The 13,947-nt window shown below is 39.6% G+C and overlaps 1 long non-coding RNA gene across 1 annotated transcript in view; it reads left to right on the top strand.

Annotated features, from left to right (window-relative positions):
* Nucleotides 1-10,564, top strand: part of LOC129400019 (uncharacterized) — an 89,979-nt gene extending 79,415 nt beyond the window's left edge. Inside the window, exons 4-5 of the long non-coding RNA XR_008627368.1 lie at nt 2,366-2,437; nt 10,431-10,564. This is a non-coding gene — a long non-coding RNA (uncharacterized LOC129400019). The remainder of the gene's footprint in view (nt 1-2,365; nt 2,438-10,430) is intronic.
* Nucleotides 10,565-13,947: the final 3,383 nt, after the last annotated feature.

Here is a 13,947-nt window from a genome sequence, read left to right as displayed (position 1 = left end):
ATCTGATATATGGTGGCTAATATGGCATGATTAGCAAGATATCTTAAGTGTGATGCTCTGGCAGTCAGTAGTCAGAGAATTTGGATTTTTCTAAATCTTTTTTAGAAACATTTTTCTAAATAGATTTTTCTAAATAGACTCTTTACCTATTTTTATTACTTATCATACGCACATCCATTTTTACTTGTAAGGAAAAATGTTGTATTTAGGTTTTATATAAAGAGAGAGAAAGTGGCAGTGCTTTTGATTTCATTTTAATTTTTATTGTCATAAAATCCAAGCCTTCAAGCACTGATATGAATCATTCTGGGTTGTTTTGCTCCTTAACCGACATACTAGCCAGGCCTACAAGTTCCCATTAAGGTTACTAACGTAATGCAACCAGTCAGGCAGTGATCCAGTCCATTGCTCAGCAATTGAACCCCAACAAAAAGCCAATTTGGTTGGTTCTTGTGATCTTGTCAAAAGGCTTATAATTTGAGTAATGCTCCTTTAACAGACTACTTTTCCAGAGTGTATCTGGAAAGTGAGTTTGGAAAATGGAGAAACTATGGAAAACAGAGAAATGAAAGTAGGAAATGGTGGAGGGGGGCTCATCTTTAGATGTATTCACCATGTTTCCTTCCAGCTCTGTTTTTAGCATTTGACTACACAATCCGTTCAAGTCTAGATAAGTTATGACTTACCACCGATCATCATTCTTTCCACTCATCCCAAAGTCATTCATCATTTTTTCCAAATGTGATTTAACTTTTGCTGCATTTTTAAGGAATACACCTAAGGTTAAAGGTAAAATATTGTTAGCAACTAGGACTATACCATTATCTTACTTTCGAAATATGCTCTTCTGTCCCTTTTGAATAAAATACCTCTTGGTTCCCTTGTAAAATTGGTTAATTCTTCAAAATCCCTTGAATCTAAATTGTATCACTTCTAGAATGTCCTCCTTCACCTCTTTCCCACAGTAATTAGTGATTTGATAGCAATTGCATATTTTGAGTACTTCCTAATAGCAATAAAAGTTAATGCAGTGGTGGGGAGGAGCAACCAGTAGTGTTTGGGGCTGCTTTAAGATCTGTACTTGAGGGGGTCACTCCCAGCAGTGCTCAGGGGATCTTTTGGTACTGATAATTGAACTTGGGTCCCATGTATGCAAAGCTTGAAGTCAGTCCATTGAGGTACTTCTCTGGTACAAGTGATACCATTCTAAAATCATATTCACTATTCTATTAGCTACAGAATAAGGAAGATAGGGGCTGGAGCGATAGCACAGCGGGTGGGGCATTTGCCTTGCACACGGCCGACCCAGGTTCAAATCCTAGCATCCCATGTGACCCCTGACCCCTGAGCACCGCCAGGAGTGGTTCCTGAGTGCAGAGCCAGGAGCAACCCCTGTGCATCGCTGGGTGTGACCAAAAAAGGAAAAAAAAACAGAGTAAGGAAGATAACCCAATTAACCAAAGAGAAAACTCCAGTGTAAAAGATTGACTGTCTTTCAGTTCTGCAACTAGGACATGGAAAGGGTCAGATAAGAACCAAATTCTATGGGCAACTCAACCATTATTTCCCAAACTGGTGTCACATGAGCCATTGCTACTATGAGAGATAATCTGAGATGGTATGTGAATATTTATACAGGAATTATTTCCTAAATATTTACTTTTGTGAAACATGTAGAGAATATTAAAAATAAATCTCAAAATTGCAATGCTCATAATACTTTTACCTGTAAGGATCAAAAGATTATATAGATTTTACAGACTTGGGATAGGGGTTGGGGATTGGGCTGGGGATCAAACTCAAGGGTTCACACACAAAAGGTAAGCAATTCAACTCTACCCAGCTTCAGTTATAGGCATTTTGTTGTTGTTGTTGCTTTTTTAGATCTCATTCGTCTCCAAACTTTCTGTAAGGTAACCACTAAATTTAAAAGCACTTAAATTTAGAGAGGTAGCATCTAAATTTAAAGAGGTAACCTCTAAACTTAAATGCTAAATTTAAATGAGTTAAATTTAGGTTTAGCATTTAAATTTAGAGGTTATCATTCTTTTTACTTGCTTTCATTTTACACTTGAATTTACTTAAACATTTAATTATCTTAAAAATTTTTTTTGCTTTTTTTGGGGGGGTCACACCCAGCGATGCACAGGGGTCATTCCTGGCTCTGCACTCAGGAATTACCCCTGGCGGTGCTCAGGGGACCATATGGGATGCTGGGATTCGAACCTGGGTTGGCCGAGTGCAAGGCAAATGCCCTACCCGCTGTGCTGTCGCTCCAGCCCCTAATTATCTTAAATCTTTATTTATTCTTGCTGGTGGGACACATCTGGTGGTATTCCTGGTTTACTCCTGGATCTACACTCAGAGATCACTTCTGGCAGTGCTCAGAGGACAATATGTAGTACAGGGCATTGACCTGAGATTGGCTGTGTGTAAGGTAAGCACTTTAATTTCTGCACTATTTTTCTGGTGTCATTTTAAGCTTACACCCTCTACAATTATTGCTAAGTATATATCAATATAGTTTGTAGTATTGTTTTGTGTGTCTACAAACTTCATATGAACAGCATACCATCGGTGTTATTTTGCAACTTAATTTTTATTCAATAGTTTGCTATTGATATTTATTTGATACACATGGGTTTTGTTCCTAAATTTTAGATATTATCGACCATTCTATCACTGTATATACTTATTTATCCTACATTTTAGATATTGTCCATCATTCTATTTTATCACTATTAGGCTTATTTATACATTCTCTTAATGTAAATTACTTTCAGTGTTTGGAGTAATAATACAATTCACAAATAATTTATTATGCTAATCCATGTCTCATTCTGTATATGTGCTAGGTTTCCTCTAGGATACAAACCACAGAGCAGATTTGTCAAATCATAGGCTGCATGCTTCAACTGTACAAAAATCACTAAATTATTTATTAAAGTATAAATATACCCTCTCAACAGCAGTTTAGAAGAATTCTCTTTTCTGAAAATCCTTAGTAGACTTAGAATTTGCTAACTTTGTGGACAGAAAATGTTATTTAGTAGGGTTTTAAAATTTCATTTCCTGATATTAGTAAGACTGAAGGTCTTTTCATAGGTTTGTTACCAATTTGCATTTATATTTTTTTGTTAATTCTCATTTAGCTTTAAGAAGCAAGTTATTTATAAACTTATAGGCTATACACCCATTTTTTATGTGCAGGTTTTTATGTATAGTTTTATGAATTTGCATGAATGCATGAAATTGCATAATCACTATAGATATGTACATATACACATAGGACATGATGGCTTTTTATAGGGACCCCTCCTGGAACCTGGGAAGTGGTTCAATGGTAATGTACAGCATTGCATTTTGGGTATTGGATTCAACCCCTGGCATTGCAAAAAATATATTATAGCCAATCACTCTCTTTCCACAATCCCTTGAAACATCTTCCATATGAATAGTTTGGTCTAAACTGAATGTCATTTTATGTAACTCTATAATATGTAGATTTTTTTTTCTTTTTGGGTCACACCCAGCGATGCACAGGGGTTACTCCTGGTTCTACACTCAGAAATTACTCCTGGCGGTGCTCCGGGAACCATATGGGATGCTGGGATTCGAACCCGGGTCAGCCGCATGCAAGGCAAACGCCCTACCCGCTGTGCTATTGCTCCAGCCCCAATATAATATGTAGATTTTTAATGTCTGTATTATTTAATTTAGGACGATATGTTTGTGATGAATCCATTAATCCATAATGTTATGAGTTTTAATAGCCGATCCATTTTTTTCCTGACTGTCAGTCCATTGTGCGGATATAATGTAGTGTGTTTATCCTTTAACCAATTGTATCGTCTCTAAATTTTGGTGAGAATGAATAAAACTGCTATAAAGTTTTGCTGGTATGCTTTCCTGAGATATATGCTTTCATTTCTCATGGATTGGGGTTGCTCATATGCTTCTATCAGGGCTATCTTACAGGTATGCTTGATTTTATATGAAATTGGCAAACTGCTTTTCGGTGTCTGATCCATTTTGCATTCCTACCAGTAATATCTGTGAATTCCATTTGTTCATCATCCTTGCCAGAACTCAGCATTAAAATATTTTAGTTCGAGTTTAGCTTTCAGTTAGGTAGAAATATCTCATTGTGTTTTTAATTTGTTTTGAATTTAAAAATTAAAATCATTTTGTCATTTGTTTATATTTCATCTTGTGGATGAATTAGGTAATATTGTTACAATAGTGTAAAATGTTATGGTTTTGATGCACACAGTTATTGTACCTTCATCACCACCACCCCTCTGCTCTCCCTTGGCACATTCAGTTCCGTAGACCCATTCTCAGGGTCTGCTGCGCTTAATCATTTCTTCTTCCCTTATTATGTTTCCTTATATTCCACACATGATATAAATCATTCTGTATTGTCCCTCTGACTTCATTCAGCCTGATACGTTCTAATTCTACGCTTGTAGCAGTGAACTGCATGATTTTATCTTTCTTAGAGCTTTCTTAGATCTCATTCCATATAAATAAGTAAGAGCTCCAGTATTTTTAAGAACTCCATTGTGAAAATATTCACACTTTATCTATTCATCTGCTCTTGGGCATGTGGGTTGTTTCCAGGTCTTGGGTACTGTGAATAGTGCTGCAATGAGCATAGGAGTTACATGCATTTTTTAAAACCTCACAACCACGCCTAGTAAATACATACTGTTATGACTTCCATTTTTCTCATGGGGAAAGAGAGCCTGAGAGAAGTTTTAAAATTTCTGAATTGAATCCCAGAGTTGTAGCTCAGTAGCAGGGCACTTGCCTTGCTCTGTGAAGCTCTAGGTTCAATTCCTAGCATTGCTAATTTTTTTTAAACCCTGAGCACCTCAGGAGGTAGCCCCCAACCAAACACAAAATTGTAATGGTAATAATTTTCTTTGTTTAAATGTTCTTTCTTTTGTTCATTGAGGTGTCGGGATTTACAAAGTTATTCATGATTGAGTACCAGTCATACAATGTTCTAGCACCATTCCCCCCCACCACCACCCAGTGTCCATTTCCATTTACCAAAGTCCCCAGTTTTCCTCCCATCCCCAGCCTGCCTCTAGGCCTGGCATCATGTTCCATCTTTATGCACTGTGATTTACAATACTGTTACTGATTTCATGCATGACACTTTCCCACCTTCCAGCACCTCCTCCCCCACCTTCCACCATTGTCTTAGAATTCATTCCCCTGCCTGTTCAATCCCTCCCCTGCCCCACAGTCGCCAAACTTCCTACTGAAAAGCAGATCTTTTGTTCTTTGTTTCTATTGCCTTTGGGCAATTGTTATTTTCCTACTGTTTCTTTATGTCACTATGGCAGAGATCCTTTTGTGTTGATCTCTCTCCTGGCAACTAAAAACATCACCTACAACAATAACCAAGAAAGGAAGGAAAGAGGGGAAGTAATAAAAAGCAATCAATAGAAATAAATTCAATTATTTCAATTATTTCACATAGCTGGATTAAATTTATTTATTTATTTATTTATTTATTTATTGGTTTGGGGGCCATACCTGGCTATGTTCAGGGTTTAATCCTGGCTCTGAGGCCAGGGATTACTTCTGGCAAGTTGGGTGCACCATATGGGGTGCCAGGAATTGAACCCCAGGTCATCTGCTTGCAAGGCAAACACATTACTCACTGTACTATCTCTCTGGCCCCCGGGATTGGGTATTTCTCTTTATTCCTATTACCTTTCCTTCTTTTCCCTTCTTGGTTATTGTTGTAGGTGATGTTTTTGTGATGATCAGAACTTTCATAGATGCCTGGCTGTGATGCTCCCAGTTTTAGCTGTGATTCTTGTGAGTGGTTGTAGATCAGTTAGCAGTGCTTGCCCACATGGTCACGATACTCACCAGAATTGTGCTCCTTTCCGTTGTGCTTGCATATGTGCTCACTGGGAACCACTCTCTCACTTGAGGCACACAAGTTATCACTGGTGCTGTTCACTGGGGATCATTTCGATGCTGATACATGTCCTTGACAAAAACTCCACCTCTTATTCATAGCACACTCTCGATTTAGCTGTGGTTGCCAGTGATGTTTGCACCTCCTTTTTTGTGGTGCTCACACACATGCAGCTGTTGTGTGACTGGAGCTGGCTTGCAGTGCCTGTGTTTACAAACAGAATTACTGCAGGATGAAAGAGAAGAGTTGTCAGGCTCTTTCTTGTTCAATGCATGTGGAACACTAGGGATTTGAACTGGCTAGCAAGGCACGTGTTTAAGTCTACCATACTATTTCTCCAGGCCAGAGTTTAAATTATATTGCATATCTAAGAATGACAACTGGTGCTCAACTCTTGGTTATCTTGACTTCAAAGGCAAATTGGAAATAAATACCAACATTGAAGCATTCATCAAGTGCCTTTTCTATTAAACCTGTTATTTTCACTTGCCTCTTTACATCAGTGTTGGTTGCTAATTCAGTATTTTCAAACTTGAGTCTGAGGCTTCTCAGGAGTGACTGTGATAGCTATTTTCCTGGACTAGCTTAATTTCAACTGCCTACTAAACTCTCCCTTTTAACTTTTTTTTTTTTTTTTTGGGTCACACCCGGCAATGCACAGGGGTTACTCCTGGCTCTTCACTCAGGAATTACCCCTGGCGGTGCTCCGGGGACCATATGGGATGCTGGGATTAGAACCCGGGTCGGCCGCGTGCAAGGCAAATGCCCTACCCGCTGTGCTATCGCTCCAGCCCCCTCCCTTTTAACTTTTGATATTCTCATCACTGAAGAATTGCTTGCACCCTGCACACTATTGTTGAGATGGCGTTGTCATCTTGTCAATTACATTTTCCTCACCCTGGGCAGGATCTGCTATTTGGATAATCAGGATTCGAAGAATGCCAACATGTCAGAAATTCCTTTTTTTGTTTGAGACACCTATATGTCTTTTAACATTTGTAAGCTTTTTTGGAGGGGGGAGGGGACAAGCTTTTTATTTTGGAAAAATATATTTGCAGCTGCAAAGAAAATCATATAGGTAAGTACTATTTACCCTTTACCTCAATTTCCCTGTTGGTTACATTCATTATACATGTAGTACAATATCAAGTCAGGAACATGTCAATGGTTCAGTCAATAGAGATCATTCATATCGCACCAGTCTTCCACATACTCATTCATGTGTGCATGCATGTGTGTGTGTAGTCTCAGCAATTTTATCATATGTGTAGATTCACATGATCACCAAAGATTAACTCTTCTTAGCCTTATTATGTGCCCCATAGCCACTTTTATAACCACACCTCCTCCCCCAATTCCCTATTCCCACTACTACCAATTATTATTTTTCATTTTAGCCATTTTTATGACTATAATATTTTCTCCCAAATTTGATTGAGGCACTGTGGTCTACAATATTGTAAATGATACTTTCCAACACCACACGCACCTCCAAAAGGCCGCTCCCCTCTACCAATGTCCCAGAGACCCTCCCATCCACCCCCTGCACTCGTAGCCCCTAGATAAGTCAGTTCTATAGACCAGTTCTTGGGCTGGAACGATAGCACAGTGGGTAGGGCGTTTGCCTTGCACCCCGCCGACCTCTGCCCCTCTTGGACAGCCCCGCAGGCTACCGAGAGTATCTCGCTGGCGCGGCAGAGCCTGGCAAGCTACCCATGGCTTGATATGCCCAAAACAGTAACAAGTCTCATAATGGAGACGTTACTGGTGCCCTCTCAAGCAAATCGATGAGCAAGGGGATGACAGTGATAGAGTGATAGACCAGTTCTCAGGTTCTGTTGCTTTTGGTCATTTACTAATCTCTTACTCTGCCTAGTTGAAATGGGACTCCTTAGACTTTTTCCAATAGCAACTTACTTTTGCTCGAAAAATTTTTGTGACCTTTTATATAGGTAGACAAAAGAAGTAGTCATACGATAATCATAAAAAAAATTTACTATGCAAAGAATTTTGAGGTCTTTTGTTATCCTGGATCGTAATCCACAGTTTAGGAGATAGATTTTGGATCAGGTATGTGGCTTAGTGTTAGAGCATTTGCCTTGTATATGTGAGGCCATAGGTGTTATTTCTAGTACTACACGGTCCACCAAATGCTGCTGAGAGTAGCCCACAAACACAACCAGGTGTGACCCTCAAAACATACAAAAAGGAAGCTAGCATTTAAATAGTATTATTTAAATTGAGCCATACATCATGTAAACTTTTAGATTTGACTTTTCACTGAGCATAGTTTCTTGGATATTGATCCAAGAATATCCAAGGATGATGCATGTATAAACAACTCATTAATCTCTATTGCTGAGTAAGCGCTCATGTTATGGATGCATACCATAGTTCATTTAACCAATCACCTGTTGAAGGACATCTGGATCCGTTTTAGTTTTTAGCTACCACAAAGTTGTTACAAATACACAGTTTTTTCCCCTCTGCCTGGTAGTGCTAGAGCCCAATAGTGCTGAGTCCTGGCAAGGTTAAATGAATAGGGAGGTGAATGTGTGGGGGCATACAATGCTGGAGATGCAAACCAGGACCATATGGAACTGGAGAGATAGTACGGTGAATAAGCTACTTGCCTTGCATGTGGCTAACTAGGTATGATCCCTGGCACCCATTACGGTCTGAATCTTGCCGGTAGTGATCCCTGAGAGCAGAGGCAGGAGTACTCCCTGAGCACAACAAGGTGTGTTCCATAATTCAACAACAATAGCAACACAGGGCCTTATACAGACAAAGCCTGTACCCTACTGCTGAGCTTCATCTTTGGCCAGGAGCTTGTGATTACTTTTAAAAGCAATGTAGAACAGGGGCTGGAGCGATAGCACAGCGGGTAGGGCGTTTGCCTTGCACGCGGCCGACCCGGGTTCGAATCCCAGCATCCCATATGGTTCCCTGAGCGCCACCAGGGGTGATTCCTGAGTGCATGAGCCAGGAGTGACCCCTGTGCATCGCCGGGTGTGACCCAAAAAGAAAAAAAAAAGCAATGTAGAACAATTAGAGACATAAGGAAAGCAACATTTCATAAAGACTAATATGGCTGATGAGTGTAGAATGGATTGAAGTGAGGACAGACAAAAGAGAAATGATAGGGTCATGTGAAAGGGGGAGTAATCATTTATAGAATAAGTGAATTTGGGACATGCAGACTAGAAGATCCATATTATAATTGTTATAATTGTTATAATTCCGATTATTTCACCAAGCTAGTTATTTATACAATTTCTGTAAGCATTATTAAATTATTTTTGGGGGGCTGGAGCAATAGCACAGCGGGTAGGGCGTTTGCCTTGCACGCGGCCGACCCGGGTTCGATTCCCAGCATCCCATATGGTCCCCGGAGCACCGCCAGGGATAATTCCTGAGTGCAGAGCCAGGAGTAACCCCTGTGCATTACCGGGTGTGACCCAAAAAAAGCAAAAAAACAAAACAAAACAAAACAAAATTATTTTTGGTCTTCAGTTTCCTGATCTATAAAATAAACGATTCAGTCTGGATTTATAAAAGTCATTAATACTTTCAGATGTGTAATTATATAATTTGAAACAATGAGGTTTTTCTTTTAGTGGGGAAGGAAAACAAGAGATGGGATCAGATAGATGCTTTGAAAATATGAATCCATTGCCTCAGTTACTAATTGGATGTAGCAACCAGTAACTTATGTAGCATAAGAAGAGATTTCAAAATGAGGCATGTTCTCAAATTTCAAAGCTGAGTGACAAAGAAAAGGCAATACTACTATTCTGTGCCATTTTGCTTTGTTTTGGGGTCATACCTGGCTTTCCTCAGGGATTACTCCTGACTCTCTGCTCAGGGATCACTTATTTTTTTGCTTCTTAGGTGACACCAGGCTATGCTCAGGGGTTAAGTTCTGGCTCTGCACTCAGGAATTACTCTTGGAAGTGCTCAGGGGACCATATGGGATGCCAAGGATCGAACCCAGGTCGGGCGCATGCAAGGCAAATGCCCTACCAGCTGTGCTATCGCTCTCGCCCATCAGAGATCATCTTTGTTGGGGACTGGAGCAATAGCACAGTGGGTAGGGCGTTTGCCTTGCACGCGGCCGGCCCAGGTTCGACTCCCAGCATCCCATATGGTCCCCTGAGCACCGCCAGGAGTAATTCCTGAGTGCAAAGCCAGGAGTAACCCCTGTGCATCGCCAGGTGTGACCCAAAAAGAAAAGAAAAGAGATCACCTTTGTTGGTGCTCAGTGGACCATATGTGGTACTGGTGACTGGAGTCAGTCACTTACAAGGCAAAATCCTTAACCCCTGTACTATTTCTCTTACTCCTAATGCTAATTCAATAAACATGGAATTCAACAAGATAAGCTCATTTTGAAGGACTTGATAATCTAATTTTAGAGACATTTTGTCTGTAGACAAAGTAGCTGAGTTGTACAGCTCCAATATTTATGTCTCCATTTATTTAGATAACTATTTTAATTCTGGAGATTTATAGAACACAATCTGTACAGCCTTGACATTGAACTTTCATCATCATGAGGAAATGTCCCAAGGACAATTGGATGTGATGCTTGTATGTGAAGCTGTTATCTGTGAAAGAAGAAACCAGTATTTGGGAAATATTGGTTTGAGGTAAGTGGTTAGTACTGGATTATGCATAGAAAGCATACATTGAGAAAGAAATGCATGCGAAGAATAAAACCAAACATACTGATATAATAAAATGTATGTTTCAGTTGGATTTATAATACATCTATACACTAATATTGCAAATTTTTGTTTTGCAGTAGTTAAATTATTCTTTACCTCATCTGTGCATAATATTGCATAACAGTAATCTGGGCTGAGTCTTTTGTAACCTAATTAAAGATTACTAACTTTGTTATAAATCATAGCACTGTCATAGCACTGTCGTAGCACTGTCGTCCTGTTGTTCATTGATTTGCTCCAGTGCGTACCAGTAACGTTTCCATTGTGAGATTTGTAATAAGTCAGATGACTGAAATTTGCAAGAAATAATACAACTTCAGGTCAAATGTTTAATTAAAAACATGTGAAAATATTCTTGGTTTAACAAAATATCTTAAAGTTTTACCCTTACTGAAAGAGATTAAAGGAACCAGAATGATAGTACAGCACATAAGAGACTTGCTTAGCACATGGCCAGTTTGGGTTCAATCCCTGGCATCCAATATGATCCCCTGAGCCCAACAGAGCCAGGAGTAAGACATGGGCAGTGCTTGGAGTGGCCAAAAAGCAAAAAAAAAAACAGAAGGAAAACATTTCAGGGGTTATTATCTTCTTTAGGTAAAATGGAAGGCTCCTAAATTGTATTTATTGTTAAATATTCATTTTGCATATTGTTATTGTTAGTATTTCTGCTGGATAGTTGATATGTTTTAAAAAGAGTTATCTCTTGGAAGGATGCTGAACTGATAGCAAGTCCAAATAATGAGACATGAAATTGAATTTTACTGTTAAGAACTCCACTTGTATAACTTTTGTGTTAATCAAACTGAACTTTTAAAACTTTTGCTAGGGAGATATACAGTGTGACTAAGTAACTCAACAATTCACTATAGCTTTATAATTCAGTTCCAAATTAGGTAATGAAATATCTCCCAATTTTATCTGAATTTGGTTGGGGATTGCATTCAATCTATATAATCTCTTAGACAGAATGGTCATTTTTTTTTGGCTTTTTGGGCCACGCCTGGCGATGCTCAGGGTTTATTCCTGGTTCTGCACTCAGGAATCACTCCTAGCAGTGATTGGGGGACCATAAGAGATGCTGGGATTCGAGCCCAGGTCAGCTGCATGCAAGGCAAATGCCCTACCCACTGTACTATAGCTCCGGCCCAGGATAGTAATTTTAATAATATTTATTTCTCTAATCCATGAGCGTGGGATAATTTTCCACTTCTTGAGGTCTTCCTCTATCTCTTTCTTAAGTGATTTAAATTTATCGTGGTATAGTTCTCCCACATCTTTTGTTAAGCTTACTTCTATATACTTGATGCTTTTGGATGCTATTTTAAATGGGACAGACTCCTTGATTGCTTTCCCTCTGGCTTCATTCATTGTATACAAGAATGCGACTGATTTCTTTTTCGTGTATTGACGTTATTATACCCAGACACTTTGCTGTATTGGACATTTTTTTTTTCTTTTTGGGTCACACCCAGCGATGCTCAGGGGTTACTCCTGGATCTGCACTCAGGAATTACTCCTGGCGGTGCTTGGGGGACCATATGGGATGCCGGGGATCGAACCTGGGTCGGCCGCGTGCAAGGCAAACGCCCTACCCGCTGTGCTATCGCTCCGGCCCCTGTATTGGACATTTTTTATTATTGTTTCTAGGAGCTTTTTTGTGGGCTCTTAAGAGTCTTCTGTGTATCTGCAAATGGTGATAGTTTGAGTTCTTCATTTTCAATTTGGATACTTTTGATTTGTTTTGCTTGCTTGATTGCTATAGCCAGGACTTCTAATACTATGTTGAATGGAAGTGGAGAGAGTTTACATCTTTGGCTTGTGCCTGATCTCAGACGGAATTCTTTCAGTCCTTCACTTTTAAGTATGATACTGGCTGTCGGCTTGTTATAGATGGCCATTATTATTTTGAGGAAGGCTCCTTCTGCCCTTATTTTGTTGAGGGTTTTTTTTTATCATGAATGTATGTTGAATCTTTTCAAAGGCTTTCTCTGCATCAACTGATATTATTCTTACCTTTCATTTTTTATTAATGTGGTGCATTATGTTAATTAGTTTGCATGTGTTGGACTATCCTTGCATCCCTGGGATGAATACCACTTGATCAGGTTGTATTTTTTTTTTGTGATATGTTGTTGGATTTGATTAGATAAGACTTTTTTTTTCTCTTTGGATCACACCAGGCAGTGCACAAGGGTTACTCCTGGCTCATGCACTCAGGAATTACTTCTGGCAGTGCTCAGGGGACCGTATAGGATGCTGGGAATCGAACCCGGGTTGGCCACATGAAAGGCAAATGCCCTACCCGCTGTGATATTGCTCCAGCCCCTCGGTTAACTTAAATTTTGTTAAGGATTTTTGCATCGATATTCATCAGGGAGATTGAACTGGAATTTTCTTTTCTGGAAGTGTCTCTGTTGTCTTGGGTATTAGTTTAATGTTAGCTTCATAGAAGGTGTTATGGACAATTCTTGTGTAATTAAACAATCCAATAACTGTACAGTATATATGTTTTCTGATGACTGTGACCTTCACTTTTTTTTTGTTTGTTTGTTTTTTTGTTTTTGGGTCACACCTGGCGATGCACAGGGGTTACTCCTGGCTCTTCACTCAGGAATTACCCCTGGCGGTGCTCAGGGGACCATATGGGATGCTGGGATTCGAACCCGGGTCGGCCGCGTGCAAGGCAAACGCCCTACCCGCTGTGCTATCGCTCCAGCCCCTGACCTTCACTTTTTTTTTTTTTTTTTTTTTAATTTTATTTTATTTTTTTATTTTTTTTTATAGTTTATTTTTAATTAGTGAGTCAACGTGAGGGTACAGTTACAGATTTATACATTTTTGTGCTCATGTTTCTCCCTTACAAAGTTTGATAACCCATCCCTTCACCAGTGCCCATTCTCCACCACCAGTAAACCCAACATCCCACCCCCCCTTCCCAGTCCCGTCTCCCCCCACCCCACACTGCCACTATGGCAGGGTATTCCCTTTTGTTCTCTCTCTCTGATTAGGTGTTGTGGTTTGCAATAAAGGTGTTGAGTGGCCATTGCGTTCAGTCTCTAGTCTATATTTGGCCCGCATCATCTTTCCCCCACATGACCAACAACCACATTTTACTTGCTGTTCCCTTCTCTGAGTTGCCCAGGATGAGAGAACAGCCTCCAAGCCATGGTGACAACCTCCTGGTACTTATTTCTACTATTCTTGGGTGTTCGTCTTATAGTCTATTATTCTATATTCCACAGATGAGTGCAATCTTTCTATGTCTGTCTC

The sequence above is a fragment of the Sorex araneus genome, chromosome X, assembly GCF_027595985.1.
Source record: "Sorex araneus isolate mSorAra2 chromosome X, mSorAra2.pri, whole genome shotgun sequence".
Classification (NCBI taxonomy): domain Eukaryota; kingdom Metazoa; phylum Chordata; class Mammalia; order Eulipotyphla; family Soricidae; genus Sorex; species Sorex araneus.
This window is presented reverse-complemented; position numbering and strand designations above follow the sequence as displayed.